Here is a 25,348-nt window from a genome sequence, read left to right as displayed (position 1 = left end):
AAAGAACAAGGAAATTAAAGAACGGGTCCACCTTAGTGATGGTGGCTTGTTCTTCCTCTTGAAGATCTTATGGAGTGCTTGAGCTCCTCAATGTCTCTTCCTTGCCTTTGTTGCTCCTCTCTCATGCCTCTTTAGTTGAACCAGCTTCCCTCTTGAATCTTTTTTCCATTGAGCGCCCTCTTCACAAATGTCTATGAGGACTTGGTCCAACCTTTGATCAAAGTTGACCCTTCTAGTGTAGGGGTGTGCATCTCCTTGCATCATTGACAAGTTGAATGCCAACCTTACATTTTCCGGACTGAAATCTAAGTATTTCCCCCGAACCATTGTAAGCCAATTCTTTGGATCCGGGTTCACACTTTGATCATGGTTCTTGGTGATCCATGCATTGGCATACAACTCTTGAACCATTAAGATTCCGACTTGTTGAATGGGGTTGGTGAGAACTTCCCAACCTCTTCTTCGAATCTCATGTCGGATCTCCGGATATTCACCCTTTTTGAGCTTGAAAGGGACCTCGGGGATCACTTTCTTCTTGGCCATGACTTCATAGAAGTGGTCTTGATGCACTTTTGAGATGAATCTCTCCATCTCCCATGACTCAGAGGTGGAAGCTTTTGCCTTCCCTTTCCTCTTTCTAGAGATTTCTCCGGCCTTAGGTGCCATAAATGGTTATGGAAAAATAAAAAGCAACGCTTTTACCACACCAAACTTAGAATGTTTGCTCATCATCGAGCAAAAGAAGAAAGAAGAGAGTAGAGGAAGAAGAAATAGAGGAGATAGAGGGGGGTTATTGTTTCGGCCAAGGGGGTGAAGTAGTGTTTAAGATGTGTGAAAATGAAGGAGTGAAGATGGGTTTATATAGGAGTGAAGGGAGGGTTTGGGTTCGGCTAGGGGTGGCAAGCGGGGAAGCCCGCCCCGCCCCGCCAGAAGCCCGCCATTTGGCGGGCTGGCCCGCCCCGCCCCGCCTAGTGAGGCGGTCCCAGAATCCTAGCCCGCCCCGCCTAACGGCGGGCTGGCGGGCCGGTGGGCTAAGCCCGCCAAATATCCTCTTTTTTTTTTTACTTTTAACTATTAAATAATATATATAAAGATATAAAAAAATCTCTTTTGTTTTTTACTTTTAACTATTATAATTTCTAAAAGTATAAACAAATTATAATTTTTGTATTCACAAACATTAAAGTCTTTGTAATTATAAATATTGTTTCCAAAGCAAAATAAACATAATCCAAAACATAATTAACAATATTGTCTCTAAAACAAAACAAACATAATCTAAAACACCCAATTTTCATCTTCATTCTCTTGTAAGTTGGGTTGGGGATGTTGGGTTTTGGTAAAAAAATTATAAAAATACCCCTTGCTAAAAAAAGACTAAGCCCGGCGGGGAAGCCCGCCCCGCCCCGCCAAAGCCCGCCAAAACCAGCGGTTTAAGCGGGCTTTTGCTATTTGGCGGTCCCAATTTTCCAGCCCGGCCCGCCTTTTTTGGCGGGTTACGCGGGCCGACCCGGCGGGTTTAGGCCCGTTTGCCACCCCTAGGTTCGGCCATGTATGGGTGGGATTGGGAGGGAAAGTTGTTTGAATTTGAATGGTGAGGTAGGTGGGGTTTATGATGGATGGATGTGGATTGGTGAAGGGTTTATGGAGAAGAGGGTAGAATTTGATAGGTGAGGAGTTTTTGGGGGAGAGGTATTGAGAAAAGGTGTGAAGAAGAGAGAGAGTGAGTTGAGGTTGGTGGGGATTCTGTGGGGTCCACAGATCCTGAGGTGTCAAGGAATTCTCATCCCTGCACCAATTAGGCGTTCAAAATGCCCTCTGCTACCAATCCTGGTGTTAAACGCCAAGTTGCTGCCCATTTCTGGCGTTTAACGCCAGCTTCTTGCCCTTTTCTGGCGTTAAACGCCAGTCTGGTGCCCATTTCTGGCGTTAAACGACCAGAATGGTGCTAGATTGGGCGTTTAATGCCCATTCTGCTGCCCTTACTGGCGTTTAAACGCCAGTAGCCTTCTCCTCCAGGGTGTGCTATTTTTCATTCTGTTTTTCAGTTTGTTTTTGCTCTTTCAATTATTTTTGTGACTTAACATGATCATCAACCTACAGAAAATATAAAATAACAATGGAAAATAGAAATATAACATAGATAAGTAAAATTGGGTTGCCTCCCAACAAGCGCTTCTTTAATGTCAGTAGCTTGACAGTGGGCTCTCATGGAGCCTCACAGATACTCAAAGCATGATGATGGCCTCTCAACACCAAACTTAGAGTTTGGTTGTGGCCTCCCAACACCAAACTTAGAGTTTGAATGTGGGGTTTTTATTTGACTCTGTATTGAGAGAAGCTTTTCATGCTTCCTCTCCATGGTTACAGAGGGAGATCCTTGAGCTTTAAACACAAGGGAGTCCTCATTCACTTGAAGGACCAATTCTCCTCTGTCAACATCAATCACAGCTTTTGTCGTGGCTAGGAAGGGTCTGCCAAGGATGATGGATTCATCCACACACTTCCCAGTATCTAGGATTATGAAATCAGCAGGGATGTAGTGGTCTTCAACCTTTACCAAGACATCCTCTACAAGTCCATAAGCTTGTTTCCTTGAATTGTCTGCCATCTCTAGTGAGATTCTTGCAGCTTGTACCTCAATGATCCCTAGCTTCTCCATTACAGAGAGAGGCATGAGATTTATGCTTGACCCTAGGTCACACAGAGCCTTCTCAAAGGTCATGGTGCCTATGATACAAGGTATTGAGAACTTTCCAGGATCCTGTCTCTTTAGAGGTAATTTCTGCCTAGCCAAGTCATCCAGTTCTTTGATGAGCAAGGGGGGTTCATCCTTCCAAGTCTCATTACCAAATAGCTTGGCATTTAGCTTCATGATTGCTCCAAGGTACTTAGCAACTTGTTCTTCAGTAACATCTTCATCCTCTTCAGAGGAAGAATACTCATCAGAGCTCATAAATGGCAAAAGTAAATTCAATGGAATCTCTATGGTCTCAGTGTGAGCCTCAGATTCCCATGGTTTCTCATTAGGGAACTCCTTGGAGGCCAGTGGACGTCCAGTGAGGTCTTCCTCAGTGGAGATCACTGCCTCTTCCTCCTCTCCAGGTTCGGCCGTGTGGGGTATGTTGATGGCCTTGCACTCTCCTTTTGGATTCTCTTCTGTATTGCTTGGAAGAGTACTAGGAGGGAGTTTAGTAACTTTCTTGCTCAGCTGACCCACTTGTGCCTCCAAATTTCTAATGGAGGACCTTGCTTCAGTCATAAAACTGAGAGTGGTCTTAAATAGATCAGAGACTACAGTTGCTAAGTCAGAGTGGCTCTGCTTAGAATTCTCTGTCTGTTGCTGAGAAGATGATGAAAAAGGTTTGCTATTGCCAAACCTATTTCTCCCACTATTATTGTTACTGAAGCCTTGATTAGGCTTCTGTTAATCCTTCCATGAGAAATTTGGATGATTCCTCCATGAAGGATTATAGGTGTTTCCATAGGATTCTCCCATGTAATTCACCTCTTCCATTGCAGGATTCTCAGGGTCATAGGCTTCTTCTTCAGAGGAAGCTTCCTTAGTACTGCCTGATGCAGCTTGCATTCCAGACAGACTCTGAGAAATCATATGGACTTGCTGAGTCATTATTTTGTTCTGAGCTAATATTGCATTCAGAGTATCAATTTCAAGAACTCCTTTCTTCTGAGTTGTCCCATTATTCACAGGATTCCTTTCAGAAGTGTACATAAATTGGTTATTTGCAACCATTTCAATGAGTTCCTGAGCTTCTGCAAGTGTCTTCTTCAGATGAAGAGATCCTCTAGCAGAGCTGTCCAATGACATCTTGGACAGTTCAGATAGACCATCATAGAAAATACCTATGATGCTCCATTCTGAAAGCATGTCAGAAGGACACTTTCTGATCAATTGCTTGCATCTTTCCCAGGCTTCATAGAGGGATTCACCTTCCTTCTGTCTGAAGGTTTGGACTTCCACTCTAAGCTTGCTCAATTTTTGAGGTGGAAAGAATTTTGCCAAGAAGGCATTGACTAGCTTTTCCCAAGAGTTCAGGCTTTCTTTAGGTTGTGAATCCAACCATGTTCTAGCTCTGTCTCTTATAGCAAAGGAAAAAAGCATAAGTCTATAGACCTCGGGATTAACCCTATTGGTCTTGACAGTGTCACAGATTTACAAGAATTCAGCTAAGAACTGATGAGGATCTTCCAATGGAAGTCCATAAAACTTGCAATTCTGTTGCATTAGAGAAACTAATTGAGGCTTAAGCTCAAAGTTGTTTGCTCCCATGGCAGGGATTGAGATGCTTCTCCCATAGAAGTCAGGAGTAGGTGCAGTAAAGTCACCAAGCACCTTCCTTGCATTGTTGGTATTGTTGTTGTTTTCGGCTGCCATGTCTTCTTCTTGTTTAAAAAGTTCTGTTAGGTCCTCTATAGAGAGTTGTACTTTAGCTTCTCTTAGCTTTCTCTTCAAGGTCCTTTCAGGTTCATGATCAGCTTCAACAAGAATGTCTTTGTCCTTGCTCCTGCTCATATGAAAAGAGAAGAGAAGAAAATATGGAATCCTCTATGTCACAGTATAGAGATTCCTTGAGGTGTCAGAGGAAAAGAAGAATAGAAGGAGAAGGTAGAGAAGAAAGAATTCGAACTTATCAAGAGAGATAGAGTTCGAATTGTTGATAATGGAGAAGTGTTAGTCCTTTAAATAGAAGGATTTGGGAAGAGGGGAAGAATTTTCGAAATTAAAGTAAAAGATTTTGAAATAATTAAAAGAAATTTTGAAAATTTGGTAAATGATTTTCGAAAACTAAGATTGGGAAAGAAATTAAGTGATTTTTGAAAAAGATTTCGAAATTAGAAATAAAAAAGATATGATTGAAAATTAATTTTGAAAAAGATGTGATTGAAAAGATATGATTGAGAAGATATGATTGAAAATCAAATTAAAAAGAGAAAGTTTTAAACTTAAAGTTGATTACTTGACTAACAAGAACTTAGAAGATATGATTCTAGAATTAAAACTTTTGATCCTTTCTTAATAGGCAAGTAACAACTTGAAAAGTTTGAATTAAATCACTAATTGTAGCAAGGATTTTCGAAAATAGTAATAAAAAAAATTGAAAAGAAATTGATTTTGAAAAGATATGATTGAAAAGATATGATTTGAAAAAAAAAATTGATTTTGAAAAATTATGAAAATTTGAAAAAGATTTGAATTAAAAACAAAATCTTCCCTCTAGTATCCTCCTGGCGTTAAATGCCCAGAATGGCATCCATTCTGGTGTTTAACGCCCAAAATGCTACCTTTTTGGGCGTTTAACATCCAGCCAAGTACCCTAACTGGCGTTTAAATGCCAGTTTTCCTTCGTCACTGGGCGTTTTGAACGCCCAGCTTTTTCTGTGTAATTCCTATGCTGAATATTCTGAATCTTCAATTCTCTGTGTTATTGACTTGAAAAGACACAATTTAAAATTTTTTTTGAATTTTTAATGATGAGAAATAATAATAAAAAAAATGCAACTAAGATGAAATAAACAATGCATGCAAGACACCAAACTCAGAAGTTTGTATACTAAGGACTATAACAATTTAAAAATGCATGTAAGAAACAACAAAAGACACAAAATAAGAGGAATTAAAGATCAGAGCTATGGAATTATCAAGAACAGCTTGAAGATTAATGAAGAACATATTACATATATTCGAAAAAAATGCAAGAAGAAGAAAGACATGCAATTGACACCAAACTTAAAAATTGACACTAAAATACATAAAATATTTTTAATTTTTATGATTTTATAAATTTTTTTTTTGTGATTTTTCGAAAATTATATGGAAATGAAAATAAAGGGATTCAAAACTTTTATTGAGAATTCTAGGAATCATTGCAATGTTAGTCTAAAACTCTGGTCCAGCAATTAGACATGGCTTACTAGCCAGCCAAGCTTTCAGTGAAAGCTTCGGTCCAAAACATTAGACATGGCCAATGGCCAGCCAAGCTTTAGCAAATCAGTACTTTCAACAGTAAGGTTGATAGAAATCAACAAGCCCTTGTGATGATAAGTTGAAACATCGGTCCAAAAGATTAGACATGGCTTCACAGCCAGCCAGACTTCAACAAATCATCATAAAACTCTAGAATTCATTCTTAAAAACTCTGAAGAACAGAATAGAAATTTTTTTTTGTATTTTTGAAAATTTTTTTGAAAATAAGAAGTAAAAAGCTTAAACATAAAATAAAATTACCTAATCTAAGCAACAAGATGAACCGTCAGTTGTCCAAACTCGAACAATCTCCGGCAACGGTGCCAAAAACTTGGTGTTGTTGCCCGACCAAAAAGTTGGCACTGTTGTTGCCGGAAACAAATGCGAAATTGTTGTTCGTTTCCTCCCCGGCAACGGCGCCAAAAACTTGGTGCACGAAATCGTCCTTGGTAACGGCGCCAAAAACTTGGTACGCACGTTCATAATTTTAGTTCTTTGTCACAACTTCGCACAACTAACCAGCAAGTGCACTGGGTCGTCCAAGTAATAAATCTTACGTGAGTAAGGGTTGATCCCACGGAGATTGTCGGCTTGAAGCAAGCTATGGTCACCTTGTAAATCTCAGTCAGGCGGATTCAATTGGTTATGGAGATTTTATAATTAAAAGATAAATAAAATATAAAATAGGATAGAGATACTTATGTAATTCATTGGTGAAAATTTCAAATAAGCGTATAGAGATGCTTTTGTTCCTTCTGAATCTCTGCTTTCCTGCTGTCTTCATCCAATCATTCCTACTCCTTTCCATGGCAAGCTGTATGTTGGGCATCACCGTTGTCAATGGCTACATCCCCTCCTCTTAGTGAAAATTGTCCAAAATGCGCTGTCACCGCACGGCTAATCATCTGTCGGTTCTCAATCATACTGGAATAGGATTTAGTAATCCTTTTGCGTCTGTCACTATGCCCAGCACTCGCGAGTTTGAAGCTCGTCACAACCATCCATTCCCAGATCCTACTCGGAATACCACAGACAAGGTTTAGACTTTCCGGATCTCAAGAATGGCCGCCAATAATTCTAGCCTATACCACGAAGACTCTGATCATAGATCAGGAGGCTAAGAGATATGCATTCAAGCTTGTTGCATGTAGAACGGAAGTGTTTGTCAGGCACGCGTTCATAAGTGAGAATGATGATGAGCGTCACATAATCATCACATTCATCATGTTCTTGTGTGCGAATGAATATCTTAGAGAAGAAATAGGCTTGAATTGAATAGAAAAACAATAGTACTTTGCATTAATTCATGAGGAACAGCAGAGCTCCACACCTTAATCTATGGTGTGTAGAAACTCTACCATTGAAAATACATAAGAACAAAAGGGTCTAGGCATGGCCGAGAGGCCAGCCCCCAAAAGTGAAAAGGTCTATCAAAGTATGATCAAGTGTGTCTAATACAATAGCAAAAGGTCCTATTTGTAGAAAACTAGTAGCCTAGGATTACAGAAATAAGTAATTAATGCAGAAATCTTCTTCCGGGCACACTTAGTATGTGCTTGGGCTGAGCATTGAAGCTTTCACATGTAGAGACTTTTCTTGGAGTTAAACGCCAACTTTGTGCCAATTTGGGCGTTTAACTCCAGCTTTTATGCCAGTTCTGGCGTTTTGACGCCAGAATTTCTATCCTGATTTTGAACGCCAGTTTGGGCCATCAAATCTTGGGCAAAGTATGAACTATTATATATTTCTGGAAAGCCTAGGATGTCTACTTTCCAACGCAATTGAGAGCGCACCAATTTGGCTTCTGTAGCTCCAGAACATCCACTTTGAGTGCAGGGAGGTCAGAATCCAACAACATCTGTAGTCCTTTTTCAGCCTCTGAATCAGATTTTTGCTCAGGTCCCTCAATTTCAGCTAGAAAATACCTGAAATCACAAAAAAACACACAAACTCATAGTAAAGTCTAGAAATGTGATTTTTATTTAAAAACTAATAAAAACATAATAAAAACTATCTAAAATATACTAAAAACATACTAAAAATAATGCCAAAAAGCGTATAAATTATCCGCTCATTAACCACTTTGCTGGAGGATCTTTTCATCTGAAGAAGATGCCTGCAGAAGCCCAGGAACTCATTGAAATGGTTACAAATAACCAGTTCATGTATACTTCTGAAAGGAATCCTGTGAATAATGGGACAACTCAGAAGAAAGGAGTTCTTGAAATTGATACTCTGAATGCAATATTGGCTCAGAACAAAATATTGACTCAGCAAGTCCATATGATTTCTCAGAGTCTGTCTGGAATGCAAGCTGCATCAGGCAGTACTAAGGAAGCTTCCTCTGAAGAAGAAGCCTATGACCCTGAGAATCCTGCAATGGAAGAGGTGAATTACATGGGAGAATCCTATGGAAACACTTATAATCCTTCATGGAGGAATCATCCAAATTTCTCATGGAAGGATTAACAGAAGCCTAATCAAGGCTTCAGTAACAATAATAGTGGGAGAAATAGGTTTGGCAATAGCAAACCTTTTTCATCATCTTCTCAGCAACAGACAGAGAATTCTAAGCAGAGCCACTCTGACTTAGCAATTGTAGTCTCTGATCTATTTAAGACCACTCTCAGTTTTATGACTGAAGCAATGTCCTCCATTAGAAATTTGGAGGCACAAGTGGGTCAGCTGAGTAAAAGAGTTACTGAACTCCCTCCTAGTACTCTCCCAAGCAATACAGAAGAGAATTCAAAAAGAGAGTGCGAGGCCATAAACACGTCCCACATGGCCGAACTTGTAGAGGGGGGAAAGGCAGTGATTTTCAGTGAGAAAGACCTCAATGGATGTTCACTGGCCTCCAAGGAGTTCCCTAATGAGGAACCAAAGGAATCTGAGGCTCATATAGAGACCATAGAGATTCCACTAAACTTACTGTTTCCATTCATGAGCTTTGATGAGTGTTCTTCCTCTGAAGAGGATAAAGATATTGTTGAAGAGCAAGTTGCTCAATATCTAGGAGCAATTATGAAGCTGAATGCCAAGCTATTCGGTAATGAGACTTGGGAGAATGAACCCCCATTGCTCATCAATGAACTAAGTGATCTGGTTCAACTGAAATTACCTCAGAAGAAATAGGATCCTGGAAAGTTCTTAATACCTTGTACCATAGGCACCATAACCTTTGAGAAGGCTCTGTGTGACCTGGGGTCAGGGATAAACCTCATGCCCCTCCCTGTAATGGAGAAACTAGGGATCTTTGAGGTGCAAGCTGCAAGAATCTCACTAGAGATGGCAGACAATTCAAGGAAATAGGCCTATGGACTTGTAGAGGATGTCTTGGTGAAGGTTGAAGGCCTGTACATCCCTGCTGATTTCATAATTCTAGACACTGGGAAGGAAGAGGATGAATCCATCATCCTAGGAAGACCCTTCCTAGCAACAGCAAGAGTTGTGATTGATGTGGACAGAGGAGAGCTAGTCCTTCAATTGAATGAGGACTACCTTGTGTTTAAGGCTCAAGGATCTTCTTCTGTAACCATGGAGAGGAAGCATGAAAAGCTTCTATCAATACAAAGTCAAATAAAGCCCCCACACTCAACTTTTAAGTTTGGTGTTGGGAGGCCATCATCAAGTTCTGAGTCTCTGTGAAGCTTTCTAAGAGCTTCATTGTCAAGATATTGACATTAAAGAAGCGCTTATTGGGAGGCAACCCAATGTTATTTAATTATATTTATTTTATTTTCCATTGTCACTTTATGTTTTTTTTAGGTTGATGATCATGTGAAGTCACAAAAACAACTGAAAAGTCAAAAATAGAATGAAAAACAGCATTAAAAATAGCACACCCTGGAGGACAGGCTTACTGGCATTTAAACACCAGTAAGGATAGCAGAATGGGTGTTTAACGCCCATCCTGGCAGCATTCTGGGTGTTAAACGCCAGAATGGGCATCACTCTGGGCGTTTAACGCCAGAAAGGGCTGTCTGGCATCTGGCTGGTGTTTAACGCCAGAAATGGGCAGTAGAGTGGCGTTTAACGCCAGGAAAGGTAGCATAGCTGGCATTAAACGCCAGAATTGGCACAGAATGGGCGTTTGAATGCCAGAATGGTGCAGGGACTCAAATTCCTTGACACCTCAGGATCTGTGGACCCCACAGGATCCCCACCTACCCCACCTCTTCTTCTCTCCTCTTCACACCTTTCCATAACACTCATCCCCAAATACCCTTGACCAATCCCATCAATAACTCTTCCCCATATTCTCTTCACCACTCACATCCATCCATCATTAAGCCTCGCCTTCCTCACCATTCAAATTCAAACCATTTCCCTCCCAAACCCAACCCTTCATACACGGCTACCCTCTCTCCCTTACCCTATAAATACCCCTCCTTACCACCTTCATCTTCACACAATATACACACTCCTACCCCCTTGGCCGAATTCACACCCCCTCCATCCCTTCCATTTCTTCTTCTTCTACTCCTTTCTTTCTTCTTTTGCTCGAGGACGAGCAAACCTTCTAAGTTTGGTGTGGGAAAAGCTAAAGCTTTTTGTTTTTCCATAACCATTAATGGCACCTAAGGCCGGAGAAACCTCTAGAAAGAGGAAAGGGAAGGCAATTGCTTCCACCTCCGAGTCATGGAAGATGGAGAGATTCATCTCAAAGGTCCATCAAGACCACTTCTATGATGTTGTGGCCAAGAAAAAGGTGATCCCCAAGGTCCCCTTCAAGCTCAAAAAGAGTGAATATCTGGAGATCCGACATGAGATTCGAAGAAGAGGTTGGGAAATTCTCACCAACCCCATTCAACAAGTTAGGATCTTAATGGTTCAAGAGTTCTATGCTAATGCATGGATCACTAAGAACCATGACCAAAGTGTGAACCCGAACCCAAAGAATTGGCTCACAATGGTTCAGGGAAATTACTTGGATTTTAGTCTGGAAAATGTGAGGTTGGCATTCAACTTGCCAATGATGCAAGGAGATTCTCACCCTTTCACTAGAAGGGTCAACTTTGATCAAAGGTTGGACCAAGTCCTCATGGATATTTGTGTGGAAGGAGCTCAATGGAAGAGAGATTCAAGAGGCAAGCCGGTTCAACTAAGAAGGCTTGACCTCAAACTCGTGGCTAGGAGATGGTTGGAGTTCATCCAACGCTCTATATTCATACTAGCAACCGGTCTGAAGTTACAATAGACCGGGCTATCATGATCCATAGTATCATGAATGGAGAGGAAGTAGAAGTTCATGAGATCATATCCCTAGAACTCTACAAGGTGGCGGACAAGCCCTCTACTTTGGCAAGGTTAGCCTTCCCTCATCTCATCTGTACCATATGCAATTCAGCTGGAATTGTCATAGAGGGAGACATCCTCATTGAAGAGGATAAGCCCATCACTAAGAAAAGGATGGAGCAAACAAAAGAGGCCACTCATGGACCTCAACAAGATCATGAGGAAATTCCCCATCAAGAAATTCCTGAGATGCCTCAAGGGATGCATTTTCCTCCACAAAACTATTGGGAGCAAATCAACACCTCCTTAGGAGAATTGAGTTCCAACATGGGACAACTAAGGATGGAGCACCAAGAGCATTCCATCCTCCTCCATGAAATTAGAGAAGACCAAAGAGCCATGAGAGAGGAGCAACAAAGGCAAGGAAGAGACATAGAGGAGCTCAAGCACTCCATAAGATCTTCAAGAGGAAGAACTAGCCGCCATCACTAAGGTGGACCTGTTATTTAATTTCCTTGTTCTTATTTTTCTATTTTTCGAAAATTATGCTTTATGTTTTGTCTATGTTTGTGTCTTTCTTACATGATCATTAGTGTCTAGTGTTTATGTCTTAAAGCTATGACTGTCCTATGAATCCATCACCTTTCTTAAATGAAAAATATTTTAATTGCAAAAGAACAAGAAATGCATGGTTTCGAATTCTATCTTGAAATTAGTTTAATTATTTTGATGTGGTGGCAATACTTTTTGTTTTCTGAATGAATGCTTGAACAGTGCATATTTTTGAATTTGTTGTTTATGAATGTTAAAATTGTTGGCTCTTGAAAGAATAATGAAAAAGAGAAATGTTATTGATAATCTGAAAAATCATAAAATTGATTCTTGAAGCAAGAAAAAGCAATGAAAAGCTTGCGAAAAAAAAGAAGAAGAAAAAGAAAAAGCAAGCAGAAAAAGCCAATAGCCCTTTAAACCAAAAGGCAAGGGTAAAAAGGATCCAAGGCTTTGAGCATTAATGGATAGGAGGGCCCAAAGGAATAAAATCCTGGCCTAAGCGGCTAAATCAAGCTATCCATAACCATGTGCTTGTGGCGTGAAGGTGTCAAGTGAAAAGCTTGAGACTGAGCGGTTAAAGTTGTGGTCCAAAGCAAAAAGAGTGTGCTTAAGAGCTCTAGACACCTCTAACTGGGGACTCTAGCAAAGCTGAGTCACAATCTGAAAAGGTTCACCCAGTTATGTGATGTGTCTGTGGCATTTATGTATCCGGTGGTAATACTGGAAAACAAAATGCTTAGGGTCACGGCCAAGACTCATAAAGTAGTTGTGTTCAAGAATCAACATACTGAAATAGGAAAATCAATAACACTATCTAAATTATAAGTTCCTATAGAAGCCAATCATTCTGAACTTCAAAGGATAAAGAGAGATGCCAAAACTGTTCAGAAGCAAAAAGGCTACAAGTCCCGCTCATCTAATTGGAACTAAGTTCATTGATAAGTTTGAAATTCATTGTATATTCTCTTCTTTTTATCCTACCTTGTTTTTAGTTGCTTAGGGACAAGCAACAATTTAAGTTTGATGTTGTGATGAGCGAATAATTTATACCCTTTTTGGCATTATTTTTACATAATTTTTAGTATGTTTTAATTACTTTTATTATATTTTTATTATTTTTTATTCAAAAATCACATTTCTAGACTTTTACTATGAGTTTGTGTGTTTTTCTGTGATTCCAGGTATTTTCTGGCTGAAATTGAGGGACCTGAGCAAAAATCTGATTCAGAGACTGAAAAAAGACTGCAGATGCTGTTGGATTCTGACCTCCCTGCACTCAAAGTGGATTGTCTGGAGCTACAAAAGACCAATTGGTGCAATCTCAATTGCGTTGGAAAGTAGACATCCTGGGCTTTCTAGAAATATATAATAGTCTATACTTTGCCTGAGATTTGATGGCTCAAACTGGCGTCCAAAATCAGCCTAAAACATCTTGGTGTAAAACGCCCAAACTGGCACCAAACCTGGCGTTTAACTCCAGGAACACCCTATGCACGTGTAAAGCTTAATGCTCAGCCCAAGCACACACCAAGTGGGCCCCAGAAGTGGATTTCTGCACTATTTCTACTTAGTTACTCATTTTCTGTAACCCTAGGCTACTAGTTTAGTATAAAAACTACTTTTAGAGATTTATTTTAAAGCTTTTGGTTAGTCTTTTGGTTAATCTTAGGCTATCTTTTGACCAGACTTTTATCTTTTATCATCTATTGTACACATTTGGAGGCTGGCCTCATGGCCATGCCTAGACCTTTCACTTATGTATTTTCTACGGTGGAGTTTCTACACCCCATAGATTAAGGTGTGGAGCTCTGCTGTTCTTCATGAATTAATACAAGTGCTATTGTTTTTCTATTCAATTCACGCCTACTTCTTCTCTAAGATATTCACTTGCACTTCAACCTGATGAATGTGATAACCCGTGACACTCATCATCATTCTCACTTATGAACGCGTGCCTGACAACCACTTCCGTTCTATCTGCAATAGCTTGAGTGTATATCTCTTGGCCTCCTAGTTCACGACACTGGTTGCCTCTCCTGACAACAGAGCATTCCATTCCGTGAGATCAGAGTCTTCGTGGTATAGGCTAGAACTATTGGCAGTATTCCTGAGATCCAGAAAGTCTAAACCTTCTCTGTGGTATTCCGAGTAGGATCTGGGAAGGGATGACTGTGACGAGCTTCAAACTTGCGAATGTGGGGCACAAGTGATAGTGTGCAAAAAGACAATGGTCTTATTCCGACGCTAGCGGGAACCAACAGATGATTAGTTGTGCGGTGACAGCACATATGGATTTGTTTTCGTCCGAGAGGATCATACAGCTTGCCATGGAAGGAGGTAACGCATGGTTGGAAGAAGATAATAGGAAAGTAGAGGTTCAAAAGCAACAAAGCATCTCCAGACGCTTATCTGAAATTTCCACCAGTGAATTACATAAGTAACTTTATCTTATTTTATATTTTATTTATATTTTAATTATCAAAACCTCATAACCATTTGAATCCGCTTGACTGAGATTTACAAGGATGACCATAGCTTGCTTCAAGTCGACAATCTCCGGGGATCGACCCTTACTCACGTAAGGTATTACTTGGACGACCCAGTGCACTTGCTGGTTAGTTGTGCGGAGTTGTGAAAAAGAGTTGAGATTAAGATTGTGCGTACCAAGTTTTTGGCGCCATTGTTAGAGATCACAATTTCGTGCACCAAGTTTTTGGCGCCGTTGCCGGGGATTGTTCGAGTTTGGACAACTGACGGTTCATCTTGTTGCTCAGATTAGGTAATTTTATTTTAATTTTAAGCTTTTTTATTTTCAAAAAAAAAATTCAAAAGAAAAAAATAATATATAATTTATATTTGTTCTTCAGAATTTTTAAGAATGAATTCTAGAGTTTCAGATGATATGTTGAAGCCTGGCTGGCTGTTAAGCCATGTCTAATTTTTTTGGACTGAGGCTTCCACTTATCATTGCAAGAGCCTTTGGATTCCCATCTAATTGGCTGTTGTATGTCTGATTTGTATGCTGAAGCTTGGCTGGCCATTTGGCCATGTCTAATTTTTGGACCGAAGCTTTCACATAAAGCTTGGCTGGCTATTAAGCCATGTCTAAAATTTTGGACCGAAGCTTTAGACTAACATTGCATGATTCCTAGAATTCTTATTAAAAATTTTGAAATCCTTATTTTTCTTTTTCCAAATAGTTTTCGAAAAATCCAAAAAAAAAATTTTAATAAAATCATAAAACCAAAAATATTTTGTGTCTCTTGTTTGAGTCTAGTGTCAAATTTTAAGTTTGATGTCAATTGCATATTTTGATTTATTTTTCTTTAAATTTTCGAAAATCCATGCATTGAGTTTTGTTCTTCATGATCTTCAAGTTGTTCTTGATGATTGTATTTGTTTAATCTTGTGATTTTCTTGTTTTTGTGTCTTTTCTTGTTTTTCATATGCATTTTTGAATCATTAGTGTCTAAAGTTTAAAAATTTTTAAGTTTGGTGTCTTGCATATTTTTCTTTTCTTAAAAATTTTCAAAAACATGTTCTTGGTGTTCATCATGATCTTCAAAGTATTCTTGGTGTTCATCTTGATATTCAAAGTGTTCTTGCATATTTTTCTTGTTTTAATTCATAATTTTTATGTTTTGCATCATTTAGTTATTTTTCTCTCTCCTCATAAAAATTAAAAAATAAAAAATATATCTTTCCCTTATTCTTCTCATAAATTTCGAAATTTTGATTGATTTAGTCAAAAGGTTTTAAAATTTAATTGTTTCTTATGAATCAAGTCAAAATTTCAAATTAAAAATTCTATCTTTTTCAAAATAAAATTTCAATCATATATTTTTCAAAATCAATTTCAAAATCTTTTCTAACTTCTTATCTTTTCAAAATTGATTTTTAAATCTTTTTCAATTAACCACTTAACTTTTTGTTTGATTTTAAAAGTTTACTATTTCAATCATATCTTTTTCAAAACCACCTAACTACTTTTCTCTCTCCGATTTTCGAAAATCACTATCCTCTTTTTCAAAAATCCTTTTAATTAATTAATTTATTTAGTTTTCAAATTTTATTTTATTTCTTCCCTTAATTTTTGAATACTAACCAATAATTAAAATAGAAACAAAAATATTTTTCTTTTATTTTAATTTAAAATTTGAATTCTCTCTCTCATCTCTTTCTATTTATTTATTTATTTATTTACTAACACTTCTCTTCTTCTTATAATTAGAACCCTCTCTCCCTCTCTGTGTTCGAATTTTTTATCTTTTCTCTTCTTCATTCTACTCTTCTATTCTTCTACTCACATAAAGGAATCTCTATACTGTGACATAGAGGATTCCTATTCTTTTCTGTTCTCTTTTTTTTCATATGAGCAGGAGCAAGGATAAGAATATTCTTGTTGAAGCTGATTCGGAACCTAAAAGGACTCTAAAGAGGAAGCTAAGAGAAGTTAAAGCACAACACTCTGGAGAGGACCTGATAGAATTTTTCGAAAAAGAAGAAGAGATAGCCGAACCCAACAACAATGGTGGAGATTCAAGGAAGATGGTTGGTAATTTTATTGCACCCTCTTCTGACTTCTGTGGAAGGAGCATCTCAATTCCTGCAATTGGAGCAAACAAGTTTGAGCTTAAGCCTCAATTAGTTTCTCTAATGCAGCAGAATTGCAAGTTTCATGGACTTCTATTTGAAGATCCTCATCAGTTCTTAGCTGAATTCTTGCAAATCTGTGACACTGTTAAGACTAATGGGATTAATCCTGAGGTCTACAGGCTTATACTTTTCCCCTTTGCTGTAAGAGACAGAGCTAGAACATGGTTGGACTCACAACCTAAAGACAGCCTGAACTCTTGGGAAAAGTTGGTCAATGCTTTCCTTTCCAAATTCTTTCCATCTCAGAAGTTGAGCAAGCTTAGAGTGGAAGTCTAAACCTTCAGGCAGAAGGAAGGTGAATCCCTCTATGAAGCTTGGTAAAGATACAAGCAATTAATCAGAAGGTGTCCTTCTGACATGTTTTTAGAATGGAGCATTATATGTATATTCTATGATGGTCTGTCTGAATTGTCCAAGATGTCATTGGACCACTCTACTGGAGGATCTCTTCATCTGTAGAAGACGCTTGCAGAAGCCCAGGAACTCATTGAAATGGTTGCAAATAACCAGTTCATGTACACTTCTGAAAGGAATCTTGTGAATAATGGGACAACTCAGAAGAAAGAAGTTCTTGAGATTGATACTCTGAATGCAATATTGGCTCAGAATAAAATATTAACTCAGCAAGTCAATATGATTTCTCAGAGTCTGTCTAGAATGCAAGCTGCATCAGGCAGTACTAAGGAAGCTTCCTGGTAGCACAAATTGCGAATCACACTTTTCACAACTCGTACCACTAACCAGCAAGTGCACTGGGTCGTCCAAGTAATACCTTACGTGAGTAAGGGTCGAATCCCACAGAGATTGTTGGTTTGAAGCAATCTATGGTTATCTTGTAAATCTTAGTCAGGAATTCAATTATATTTATCAGTTGAATTGTGAATAACCAGTAGAGCATAAATTAAAAGTTACTTGTTGTGCAGTAATGGAGAATATGTTGGAGTTTTGGAGATGCTTTGTCCTCTGAATCTCTGCTTTCCTCTGTCTTCTGATTCACGCACGCACGTCCTCCTATGGCAAGCTGTGTGTTGGTGGATCACCGTTGTCAGTGGCTACCTTCCATCCTTCCAGTGAAAACTACGCTCACGCGCTCTGTCACAGCACGGCTAATCACCGGTTGGTTCTCGATCCAGTTGGAATAGGATTTACTATCCTTTTGCGTCTGTCACTAACGCCCAGCCTTCAGGAGTTTGAAGCTCGTCACAGTCATTCAATCACTGAATCCTACTCGGAATACCACAGACAAGGTTTAGACTTTCCGGATTCTCATGAATGCCGCCATCAGTTCTAGCTTATACCACAGAGATTCTGTTTAAGGAATCTAAGAGATACTCATTCAATCAGATATAGAACGGAGGTGGTTGTCAGGCACACGTTCATGGTTTGAGGAAGGTGATGAATGTCACAGATTATCACCTTCATCACAGTTAAGCGCGAATGAACATCTTAGATAGGAACAAGCGTGTTTGAATGGAAAACAGGAATACTTGCATTAATTCGTTGAGACACAGCAGAGCTCCTCACCCCCAACAATGGGGTTTAGAGACTCATGCCGTTAGAGAATACAAAGTTTAGATCTGAAATGTCATGAGATACAAAATAAGTCTCTAAAAGTTGTTTAAATACTAAACTAGTAGCCTAGGGTTACAAAATATGAGTGGACTATGATGGATGATGCAGAGATCCACTTCTGGGGCCCACTTGGTGTGCTGGGGCCCATTTGGTGTGTGCTGAGGCTGAGACTTTAAGCAATCTACGTGCAGAGACCATTTGTGGAGTTGAACGCCAGTTTTTGTGCCAGTTTGGGCGTTCAACTCCAGTTTTTGATCCTTTTCTGGCGCTGGACGCCAGATTTGGGCAGAAGACTGGCGTTGAACGCCAGTTTACGTCGTCTATTCTTATGCAAAGTATGAACTATTATATATTGCTGGAAAGCCCTGGATGTCTACTTTCCAACGCAATTGGAAGCACGCCATTTCGAGTTCTGTAGCTCCAGAAAATCCACTTTTAGTGCAAGGAGGTCAGAATCCAACAGCATCAGCAGTCCTTTTTCAGCCTGAATCAGATTTTTGCTCAGCTCCTTCAATTTCAGCCAGAAAAATACCTGAAATTACAGAAAAACACAAAACTTATAGTAAAGTCCAGAAATATGAATTTTTCCTAAAAACTACTAGAAATAGACTAAAAACTAACTAAAACATACTCAAAACTATATGAAATTATCCCCAAAAAGCGTATAAAATATCCGCTCATCACAACACCAAACTTAAACTGTTGCTTGTCCTCAAGCAACTAGACAAATAAAATAGAAGACTAATAGGTTAAGAAGCAATAATATCTCAGAGTTTTTGAATGAAGCTCAGATTCTAATTAGATGAGCGGGACTAGTAGCTTTTTGCTTCTGAACAGTTTTGGCATCTCACTTTATCCATTGAAGCTCAGAGTGATTGGCATCTATAGGAACTCAGAATTCAGATAGTGTTATTGATTCTCTTAGTTCAGTGTGATGATTCTTGAACACAGCTTCTTTATGAGTCTTGGCCGTGGCCCTAAGCACTTTGTTTTCTAGTATTACTACCGGATACATAAATGCCACAGACACATAATTGGGTGAACCTTTTAGATTGTGACTCAGCTTTGCTAAAGTCCCCAATTAGAGGTGTCCAGAGTTCTTAAGCACACTCTTCTTTTTGCTTTGGACCTTGACTTTAACCGCTCAGTCTCAAGTTTTCACTTGACACCTTCACGCCACAAGCACATGGTTAGGGACAGCTTGATTTAGCCGCTTAGGCCAGGATTTTATTCCTTTTTTGGCCCTCCTATCCACTGATGCTCAAAGCCTTGGGATCCTTTTTATTACCCTTGCCTTTTGGTTTTAAGAGCTTTGGCTTTTTCTGCTTGCTTTCTCTTTTTTTTTCTCTTTTTTTTTTCTGCAAGCTTTGTTCTTTGCTGCTTTTTCTTGCTTCAAGAATCATTTTTATGATTTTTCAGATTCTCAATAACATGTCTCATGTTCATCATTCTTTCAAGAGCCAACAAATTTAACAGTCTTAAACAACAAATTCAAAAGATATATGCACTGTTCAAGCATTCATTCAGAAGACAGAAAGCATTGCCACCACATTTAACTAATTAGAATTTCTCTTATTAAAACTCGAAATTTTATTGCTTCTTATTCGAAAGATCTACTACTTTATTCATGTTTGCTGATGATGAGAAAAATAAACTATAGCTTAATTGGAGATAAAATCAAAATAGATACTAATTACTACTATATGACTCCTAAGGTAAAATTAAAATAAGAACAGTTATCACAGAGTTAAGGCTAAGATTAGAACTCAACAACCTTGAGGTTTGGGAAGTGGATGTTCCTCTAGTCTGTGAGGTGCTTGGTCCTTCAAGAGAGAATTTCTGGTGCTTCAGTTCCTTTAAATCACGCCCTTGCTCCTCTTGGAGTGGGTTGTTTTCCTTTAGGGGCCATGATCTTAGTGATCACGGATAAGCACACCAAACTTAGAGCTTTGCTTGTCCTCAAGCAAAAGAAAAAGAAGGAGATGGGTAGAAGGAGAGCTCCTCCCCACCATCCTGGCATTTGAACGCCCAAACACTGCCTGTTTTGGGCGTTCAACGCCCAAATGCTGCTCTCCTGGGCGTTCAACGCCCAGTTGTTGCCCTTTTCTGGCGTTGAACGCCAGATAGCTATCCTTACTGGCGTTCAGCGCCCACTGGATGCCCATTTTGGGCGCTGAACGCCCAAAATGGCCTTCACTGGCATTTTCTTGCCAGTATGCCCCCTATCTCTGTTTTGTGTGTAGATTCCTTCTGTAACCCTGTAAACTTTTGCAAATGATTCTTTACCTTAGTGTCAGTGAACTTTATATAAACAAATAAAAATAAAAATAGGGCAAAATGCTTAGAGGATTGTTGCCCCATGGCTGGGTTGCCTCCCAGCAAGCGCTTCTTTATTGTCTTTAGCTGGACCTTGCTGAGCTTTTAATCTAGCTTCAGCCTTGAGCATTCTTGCTCAATGTTGCCTTCAAGATAATGCTTGATTCTCTGTCCATTGACAATGAACTTCTTATCAGAATCAATATCTTGAAGCTCCACATAACCATATGGTGACACACTTGTAATCACGTATGGTCCTCTCCACCGGGATTTCAGTTTCCCGGGGAATAGCCTGAGTCTAGAGTTAAACAACAGAACCTTCTGTCCTGGTTCAAAGATTCTAGATGACAGCTCTCTGTCATGCCACTTTTTTTATTTTTCTTTATATAGCTTGGCATTTTCGAAAGCTGTGAATCTGAACTCCTCTAGCTCATTTAGCTGGAGCAATCGTTTTTCTCCTGCTAATTTGGCATCAAAGTTTAGGAATCTGGTTGCCCAGTAGGCCTTATGTTCCAGTTCCACGGGCAGGTGACATGCCTTACTATACACCAGTTGGTATGGGGAGGTCCCTATAGGGGTCTTGAATGCTGTTCTGTAAGCCCACAGAGCATTATCCAAGCTCCGTGCCCAATCCTTTCTACGGGTATTTACTGTCCGTTCTAGGATTCTCTTTAATTCTCTATTAGAGACTTCAGCTTGCCCATTGGTTTGTGGATGATATGGAGTGGCCACCTTGTGGCGAATTCCATACCAAACCATGGCAGAGTAAAGATGTTTATTGCAGAAGTGAGTGCCCCCATCACTGATTAACACTCTAGGGACACCAAACCTGCTAAAGATATATTTCTGGAGGAACTTCAGCACTATTTTAGTATCATTGGTGGGTGTGGCAATAGCCTCAACCCATTTTGATACATAGTCAACTGCCACCAGAATATAAGTGTTTGAGTATGATGGTGGGAAAGGTCCCATGAAGTCAATTCCCTATACATCAAACAACTCTATTTCCAAGATTCCTTGTTGAGGCATGGCGTAACCATGAGGCAGATTACCAGCTCTTTGACAACTGTCACAATTACGTACAAACTCTCGGGAATCTTTATAGAGTGTAGGCCAATAGAAGCCACATTGGAGGACCTTGGTGGCTGTTCGCTCACCTCCGAAATGGCCTCCATATTGAGATCCATGGCAATGCCATAAGATTTTCTGTGCTTCCTCTCTGGGGACACACCTACGGATAATTCCGTCTGCACATCTCTTAAAGAGATAGGGCTCATCCCACAAGTAGTACTTTGCATCAGTAATTAGTTTCTTTTTTTGTATTCTATTGTACTCCTTGGGTATGAACCTTGCAGCTTTATAGTTTGCAATATCGGCAAACCATGGTGCTTCCTGAATGGCAAATAGATGCTCATCAGGGAATGTCTCAGAGATCTCAAGGAAGGGGAGGGACGTCCCTTCCACTGGCTCTATCCGGGACAGATGATCAGCTACTTGGTTCTCTGTCCCTTTTCTGTCTCTTATTTCTATATCAAACTCCTGCAGAAGCAATACCCATCTGATGAGCCTGGGTTTTGAATCCTGCTTTGTGAGTAGATACTTAAGAGCAGCATGGTCAGTGTACACAATCACCTTTGATCCTACTAAGTAGGATCTGAACTTGTCAATGGCGTAAACCACTGCGAGTAATTCCTTTTCTGTGGTTGTGTAATTTTTCTGGGCATCATTTAAAACGCGACTGGCATAATAAATGACATGCAGAAGCTTGTTATGCCTCTGTCCCAATACTGCACCAATGGCATGATCACTGGCATCACACATTAACTCAAATGGCAATGTCCAGTCTGGTGCAGAAATGACTGGTGCAGTGACCAGCTTAGCTTTCAGCGTTTCAAACGCCTGCAGGCATGCTGTGTCAAACACAAATGGCGTGTCAGCAGCTAGCAGATTGCTTAGAGGTTTTGCGATTTTTGAAAAATTCTTTATAAACCTCCTATAGAATCCTGCATGCCCCAGAAAGCTTCTGATTGCCTTAACATTGGCAGGTGGTGGTAATTTTTCAATTACCACTATTTTTGCTTGATCCACCTCTATTCCCTTGTTTGAGATCTTATGCCCAAGAACAATTCCTTCAGTCACCATGAAGTGACACTTTTCCCAGTTTAAAACTAGGTTGGTTTCTTGGCATCTTTTCAGAACAAGTTTCAGGTGATCAAGACAGGAGCTGAATGAGTCTCCATATACTGAGAAGTCATCCATGACTTCCAGAAATTTTTCCACCATATCAGAGAAAATAGAGAGCATGCATCTCTGGAAGGTTGCAGGTGCATTGCATAGCCCAAAGGGCATCCTCCTGTAAGCAAACACTCCGGATGGACATGTGAATGCTGTTTTCTCTTGATCCTGGGGATCTACTGCAATCTGGTTATAGCCTGAGTAGCCATCCAAAAAGCAGTAATAATCATGACCTGCTAGTCTCTCTAGCATCTGGTCTATGAATGGTAAAGGAAAATGATCCTTTCTGGTGGCTGTATTGAGCCTTCTGTAGTCAATACACATGCGCCACCCTGTAACTGTTCTTGTAGGAACCAGTTCATTTTTTTCATTATGAATCACTGTCATGCCTCCCTTTTTTGGGACGACTTGAACAGGGCTCACCCAGGGGCTATCAGAAATGGGATAAATAATCCCAGCCTCTAGTAATTTGGTGACCTCTTTCTGCACCACTTCCTTCATGGCTGGATTTAGCCGCCTCTGTGGTTGAACCACTGGTTTGGCATTATCCTCCAATAGGATTTTGTGCATGCATCTAGCTGGGCTTATGCCCTTAAGATCACCTATGGACCACCCAAGAGCTGTCTTGTGTGTCCTTAGCACTTGAATAAGTGCTTCCTCTTCCTGTGAATTTAAGGCAGAGCTTATGATCACTGGAAAAGTGTCACCTTCTCCTAGAAATGCATATTTCAAGGATGGTGGCAGTGGCTTGAGCTCTGGTTTAGGAGGTTTTTCCTCTTTCAGAAGAAAGTTCAGAGGCTCTTTCATGTCCCCTGAATCCTCCAAATCAGGCTGAACATCTTTAAAGATGTTTTCCAACTCTGATTCGAGACTCTCAGCCATGTTGATCTCTTCTACCAAAGAGTCAATAAGGTCAACTTTCATGCAGTCTGTTGATGTGTCTGGATGCTGCATGGCTTTGACAGCGTTCAATTTGAACTCGTCATCGTTGACTCTCAGGGTTATTTCCCCTTGCTGGACGTCAATGAGGGATCGTCCAGTTGCTAGGAAGGGTCTTCCTAGAATGAGAGTAGCACTCTTGTGCTCCTCCATTTCCAACACAACAAAGTCAGTGGGAAAGGCGAATGGCCCAACTCTGACAATCATGTCCTCAATCACGCCTGATGGGTATTTAGTGGAACCATCAGCAAGTTGGAGACATATCCGGGTTGGTTTAACTTCTTCAGTTAAGCCAAGCTTCCTGATAGTGGATGCAGGTATCAGGTTGATGCTCGCCCCAAGATCGCATAGAGCTGTCTTGGTGCAATCACCTTCTAATATGCATGGTATCAGAAAACTCCCAGGGTCTTTAAGCTTTTCAGGAAAGCTTTTCAGAATGACTGCACTGCATTCTTCAGTGAGGAGAACTCTTTCTGTTTCTCTCCACTCCTTTTTATGACTCAAGATCTCTTTCATGAACTTGGCATAAGAAGGTATTTGCTCAAGTGCCTCTGCAAAAGGAATCTTTATTTCAAGAGTCCTTAGATAATCTGCAAAGCGAGCAAATTGCTTATCCTGCTCCTCTTTCCGGAGTTTTTGAGGATAAGGTATCTTGGCTTTATATTCCTCAACCTTAGTGGTTAAAGAAGCCTTTTTAGAGGGGTTGTTATCAGCACTTATGTGTGTCTGATCCCTCACTGGCAATTGCGTACCAGAGTTAGAAGCTGGAGTGACGTTAGACGCCAACTCACTGTCTGTCCCTGGCGCCTGAATGCCAGAAATGTGCCTCTGTTGGGCGTTCAACGCCAGATTCTTGCCCATTTCTGGCGTTGAACGCCAATCCTGCCTTGTTTCTGGCGCTGAACGCCAGTTTTGGGCATGGTCTGGGCGTTCAGCGCCAGCCTTCCACCCATTTTCTGGCGTTTTAGTGCCAGAATTATTTTTCCCTGGGCTCTTACTGTCCTCAGGGGAATCTTTGGTGGGTTGCTCATTTCTTGAATTTTTGATGCCTTGAGGTGGGGCATTTAATGTTTTCCCACTTCTTAATTGAACTGCTTGGCATTCTTCTGCTATTTGCTTTGATAGCTGCTGCTTTGTTTGCTTAAACTGTTCTTCCATATGTATATTAGCTATCCTTGTCTCCTGTAACCTGTCTTTGAATTCAGCTAGCTGCTTTGTTAAAAAATCTAATTGCTGATTGAATTTAGCAGCTTGTTTTACAGTACTGAATTCAGCAGTTACTGTTTTAACCTCTTCATTCATGGAAGGGTTGCTGCTTAGATACAGATGCTGATTCCTGGCAACTGTATCAATGAGCTCTTGAGCCTCTTCGATTGTCTTTCTCATATGGATAGATCCACCAGCTGAGTAATCTAAAGACATCTGAGCTCCTTCTGCAAGCCCATAGTAGAAGATGTCTAACTGAACCCACTCTGAAAACATTTCAGAGGGGCATTTTCGTAGCATCTCTCTGTATCTCTCCCATGCATCATAAAGAGATTCATTATCTCCTTGTTTAAAGCCTTGGATGTCCAGCCTTAGCTGTGTCATCCTTTTTGGAGGGAAATATTGATTCAGGAATTTTTCTGTCAGCTGTTTCCATGTTCTTATGCTGGCCTTAGGTTGGTTATTTAACCACCTCTTAGCTTGATCTTTTACAGCAAATGGAAACAGTAATAGTCTGTAGACATCCTGATCTATTTCCTTATCATGTACTGTGTCAGCAATCTGTAGAAACTGTGCCAGAAACTCTGTAGGTTCTTCCTGTGGAAGACCGGAATACTGGCAACTTTGCTGCACCATGATAATGAGCTGAGG

The 25,348-nt window shown here is 40.0% G+C and overlaps 1 non-coding gene across 1 annotated transcript; it reads left to right on the top strand.

The window, feature by feature from the left end:
- Positions 1 to 3,883: 3,883 nt before the first annotated feature.
- On the top strand, positions 3,884 to 3,991 carry LOC112761358 (small nucleolar RNA R71). Its single transcript, XR_003181757.1, has one exon. It is a non-coding gene; the product is annotated as a small nucleolar RNA R71 (small nucleolar RNA).
- Positions 3,992 to 25,348: the final 21,357 nt, after the last annotated feature.

The sequence above is a fragment of the Arachis hypogaea genome, chromosome 16, assembly GCF_003086295.3.
Source record: "Arachis hypogaea cultivar Tifrunner chromosome 16, arahy.Tifrunner.gnm2.J5K5, whole genome shotgun sequence".
NCBI lineage: Eukaryota > Viridiplantae > Streptophyta > Magnoliopsida > Fabales > Fabaceae > Arachis > Arachis hypogaea.
The sequence above is the reverse complement of the archived record's forward strand: the minus strand, read 5'-3'. Positions and strand labels throughout refer to the sequence as shown.